The sequence below is a fragment of the Mobula birostris genome, chromosome 9 (assembly GCF_030028105.1).
Source record: "Mobula birostris isolate sMobBir1 chromosome 9, sMobBir1.hap1, whole genome shotgun sequence".
NCBI classification, from domain to species: Eukaryota; Metazoa; Chordata; class Chondrichthyes; order Myliobatiformes; family Myliobatidae; genus Mobula; species Mobula birostris.
Window position 1 is genome coordinate 109,495,360 of NC_092378.1, and position 5,685 is coordinate 109,501,044.

The following is a 5,685-nucleotide window of genomic DNA, read 5'->3' on the forward strand; positions in this document are numbered from 1 at the left end:
AACACGTGCAACCGGCGAAAAGGCGACCAATGGAACTTCACACGTGGCATCGCGGCCAGGGCGTCGTCCATTGACACTCCCACCAATCAACGGACGCTCCGTCCCGCCCGTTACACCGCAGTTGCTAAGATACCGGTATAGCTGCGTGGAAACGCCTTTATTCGGGCCGGTCCCATGTCACCCGAGTTGGTGTTATAGGTTAATGGCGTTGCAGCTACGGCTTTATGTCATGATCTGCATTGTTCTGACTATAACTCAAAATACTCAGCAGATGTTTTTATTTTATATGCATGTATTTTCTCTATGCACCGAGTGGTGGCGTTTGCTGCGTAATTTAACCAACGAGAGGATTCTGAAAGCGACAGGTCCGGTTTAAATACGCCGAAGGATCTTTCCTTATCTTTTGGCAGCCTGTGCATTTTAACCGATGACCAAAAACAAAACACACACAAACTGGAGTTGCTGGAAATCTAAAACACAGACAGAAAACTGTTCGGATGCACTCAACAAGTCAAGCAACTGATCATTTGAACGGAGGACTGATCAATGTTTCAGAAACCTTTATTTCTCTCTCCCACTGATGCTGCCTGAGCTGCTGAACACTTCCAGTGATTTCTGTTCTTTATTTCATGCCCTTGCACGGGATCAGTATTGGCACGAAATTTCTGAAAAATTTTGCACGAGGTTGCACTTTTCTCGAGTCAGTTCTCATTCAGCTTGTAGCCGTTATCTTAGGCTGGACTCCCAGATTCCACAAATACTTCCACCTCTGTTGAGCAGGACTTTCAAATCTACAAACAATTTTAACTTTGTTAATCATTGAAAGTATTTTTATCTACTCAGTAAAAAACGTTTATGATAATAAACAGCTCTGTCAAATTTCTTAACCTTCACTGCTTTGAGAGAAGAACCCATGTTTTCAAATCTCTTGGCACAACTGGCAGTCCTTGGAACTTTTTTCATCTCTTCTAACTTTTTGAAAACTTTGGCATTTTTTGTAAGGTATGGCACACAGGTTGGAAGTAGTACTCTAGCTGAGACCAAACCCACTGTTTTAGTTCAACATAACATTTTAATTGTGTGTTCTTTTCTGCTGTTCATAAAGTCATATATTCTATTTACATTTTAATAGGCTTCTCAGCTGATCTATCACCTCAAATAAAATTGAGCAACTCAACCCTTGTCTCATTGCTCCTAGACTTCGTTTGAATGAAAAGAAATTTCTCTTATTTGAAAAATCCCGGTCCTGCTGAAGGTCTCAGCCCAAAATGTCAACTGTACTCTATTTTCCATAGATGCTGCCTGGCCTGCTGGGTTCCTTCAGCATTTTGAGCATGTTGCTTGGATTTCCAGCAACTGCAGATTTTCTCTTGTTTGCCTTCGGTCCTCAAAAATGTTCATTTTTGAACTGAATTTTAATATATTTACTTTTCAATATTTTGAAGTCTAATTTTGATAGAAGCACTGTGCTTTCTAAAAATAAGTGTGAATATTGCCATCTCTAGTTATTTCCAAACCACAGAAAGCTTAAAACGAATGCTGTGTTCAATTCCCTCCGCTGTCTGTAAGAGATTTATATATTCTCCCCACGTCCACATGGGTATCCTCCAGGTGCTCTGGTTTCCTCCCACATTCCAAAGATGTATGGGTTAAGGCTGATTTATACTTGTGCATCAAATGTACACCACAGGTACAGCATAGCCGCATACCCTCCGCTGTACTCTATGCCAAACCCTACGCCATAACCTAACGCACACCTCTCCCAAAATGTAACTATGCGTCGCGGCGTTGCAGACCGCAACAACTATGATTGGTCCGCTTGGTAGCATCACATTTCCTCCTACGCTGCAATAGCTTGCCATTGGGCGACTGAAGGGCAAGGAAGGAACTCTGGCTGCAATGCTTTCCATAAAGCTTTACAGACCTCTGAAATTATGGAGGACCCTGTGCTTGATGCCAGTTTGTAGCTAGCTGCTACAGCCTGTTGACTTCCACCTGAAGCTGAAACTCGAATGGTGATTGCCAGTCTCTGAGTATACTGTGCGTACACTGATGCAAAATAAATGGTTGGAGACGATGAACCAAATCGTCAAATCTACCTGCTGACATCCGAAAATATTTGAAATGCATTTCCTCATCCATGTCTCTCAGTGGCTTGCGTAGGCTACGGCATGAGCTAGTACGCACAAGTATAAATCAGCCTTAAGGGTTAGTAAATTGTGGGCATGCTATGTTGACACTGGAAGCGTGGGTTGTTCTCAGCACATCCTTGGACTCTGTTAGTTACTGATACAAAATCAAAGCATTTCATTGTATGCTTCAATGTTTCAATGAATGTGTGACAAATAAAGATAATCTTTATCATTAACAACTATTTGTATTTTAATAGTGCCCTTGACATAATAAAATACCTTCATATGCATGCTAACCGAAGATTTAAGAGAAAAAATCAGAAGAACACAGATGTTGCATTAAACTAAAAATAAATGGCAAACAATTCTGAGAGAAAGTCTTTGACTTAAGATATTATCTCAGTTTCACTTTTCTGCTTACAGAAAGTTTCCATTTTAATTATGAAAGATTTGGGTAAGTCCAGGTAAGGTAAGTCAAGAGCTCACTACAGACAAGCCAGAGAGCTACGTTGGTAAGAACTGAAGGCTTCTCAAAATTCAAAGTAAATTTATTATCAAATATACATGTCACCATAAACAACCCTGAGATATACAATCTATCTCAATATGCAGGACTAGACTGTGGATTCAGAGAAGTCAAATGGTGGGGGTGTGTGCTTTATGATAAACTCTTTGTACTTCTCCAATGCAATGGCCTTGTTGTACTCTTGTTCCCTGACCTGGAACATGTAATGATTAAGTGCTGACCAGTCTACCTACCGAGAACGTGATCCTGACCAGAGTTTACATATCGCCAAAGGCGGATGTTAAACAGGCACTCAGGGTATTGAGTGCTGCCATCAGCAATCAAGAAACAGCCTGCCCCAATGCTTTTCAAATCATTGTCAGGAACTTAAAACGGGCTTGCTCGAAGAAATCTCTGCCCAATTAACATCAACATATTATTTGTTGCACCAGGGTTCCCAACATACTCGACCACTGCTATACTATGTTTAGGAATGCCTACTGTTTCATGCCCAGAATGTATTTTGGGAAATCTGATCACTTGGCTGCCCTCCTCCTACCTGCATACAGGCAGAGGCTAAAGAGCAAGGCTCCAGAGGTAAGAACAATAATGAGATAGGGTATCGTGCACAATTCTGATTTGATGGAGACAGACGTGAGAAGCACAGAGGAACATCTGGAGAAACTTCTGAAATGCCCGGTTCGTTGCTGCTGCTACTGTGCGATCCAGAATCTCAGGAGGGAAGGCCCCAAATCCTCGGCTTTGCCTGCTGCTGGCGGCCGGGGCTGGGGTCGAAGCGCTTGGCAGGGATGGTGCTCGGTGCTCGGTGTCGGAGGGCTGGTTGGAGGCTCGAAGTTTTTAGATGACTCAGAGTCGGACTGGTCGGGCATGGCAGGGAGAGTTTTCTTCCTTCTCCCATCTGCGTCAGATGTGGGACTTTCGAGAGACTTTGAACTTTTTTTTACCATGCCCATGGCCTGATCTTCATCAAGTTACAGTATTGCTTGCACTGTTGTAACTATATGTTATAATTATGTGGTTTTTGTCAGTTTTTCAGTCTTGGTCTGTCCTGTGTTTCTGTGATATCACATCGGAGGAATATTGTATCATTTCTTAATGCATGCATTACTAAATGACAATAAAAGAGGACTGCGTGTCCTCATAATCTACTCTAAAAAAAAAGAGGCAGAGGAGAGGCTATGGGATTGTTTCGAGTTGGTGGACTGGGCTGTGTTCAAAGCACCTGAATGAATACACTATGGTTGTCATGGACTTTATAAAAATAGTTGTAGGTGAGTGTGACCTCACAAAATCATTCATAGTCTTCCCCAACCAGAAGTCCTGGTTGAAACATGAGAATGAAAACATGCTGAGGGCCAGATCAGTGGCATTCATGTCTGGCAACTAAATAAAGTACAAGAAGTTCTGTTGCGATCTCTGGAAAGCAACCTCACGTACGAAGTGGCAATTGTGGACCAAATCTGAGTCACTGAAGTATGCTGGACAGCTGTGACAGGGCTTCAATGCTATCAGCTCCTACAAAGTGACAGGTTTCACTCCCTGATTAGCTCAATCAATGCCTTTACGCTTGTTTTGACTGTCAGACCAGGGCGGCGCCTTCACGAACTCCACAGCCCCAACGACCCTGTGATTTCAGTCTCTGAGGCTGACGTCAGGAGGCTGAACCCACAGAGAGCGGATGGGGTACCTGGTCAAGCACTAAACCCCTATGCTGATCAACAGGCTGGAGTGTTCACCAATAGCTTTAACCTCTCACTTTGACAGCTTGAGGTACCTCAGATCCAACACCACCAAGTTCAGGAACAGTTATTACCCCTCAACTATCGAGATTCTTGAACAAGAGGGGATAACTTCACTCGCCCCATCTCTGAACTGTACATACAACCTAATAAATCACTTTCAAAAACTCTTCATCTCATGTTCTCAATATTTATGGCTTATTTATTTATTTATTATTATAATTTCTACTTGTTTCTTTCTTTGTATATTTGCACAGCTTGTTGTCTTTTGGTTGTTTATCCATCCTACTGAGTCCAATCTTTCACTGATTTTTATTGTGTTTCTTGTATTTACTGTCAATGCCTGCAAGAAAATTAATCTCAGGGTCTTATATGATGATATATATGTCCTTTGCTAATAAATTTATGTTGAACTTTCAAGTTTATACTTTGAAGTAGTGAAATAGTTTTCCTTTCACTCCTGGATATTTTTGGCATCTCTAAGCCTGAATGCTTGAAGCCTCAGTGAGCAAAACAGTTCTGAATTCTCTTACTGCTTATTTCTAGCCAACTATCAGTGACAAAAAATATCAAATTTTAAAAAAATGTTTTTTGAACACAAATACGTGCTATTTAAAAACTGTTTGCTCTAAGTACAGGGTCGTGTCTAACAACCACATTTGTGCACGAGACTGATGCTAGTTAGAAATTGTTCGGCAGTTTTCTCAGCAACACACACAAAATGCTGGAGCAACTCAGCAGGCCAGGTAACATCCATGGAAAAGAGTACAGTCAATGTTTCAGGCCAAAACCCTTCATCAGTCCCAGAGAGGAAGGGAAAGAGTCAGAGTAAGAAGGTGGGAGGAGGGGAGGAAGAAGTACAAGATGACAGGTGATGGGAGAAACCAGGGGAGAGGGAGGGGTGACATAAGGGGGAGGAGCACCAGGGGGAGGTGATGGGCAAGGAAGGAGAAAATGTGAGAGAGGGAAAGAGGAATGGGTGATGGTGAAGAAGGGGGGGATTGCAATTACTGGAAGTTTGAGAAATCGCTGTTCATGCCACCAGGTTGGAGGCTACCTGGACAGAATATAAGCAGTTACTCCAACAAACTGAGTGTGGCTTCATCCTGGCAGTTGAGGAGGCTATGGACTAACATGCTGGAAAGCGAATGGGAAGTAGAACTGAAATGGGTGGCCACTGGGAGATTCCACTTTTTGTGGCAGATGGAGTGAACGTGTTCGGTGAAGTTGTCTCCCAATCTATGTCTGTCCTCACCAATATACAGGAGGCTACACCAGGAGCACTGCA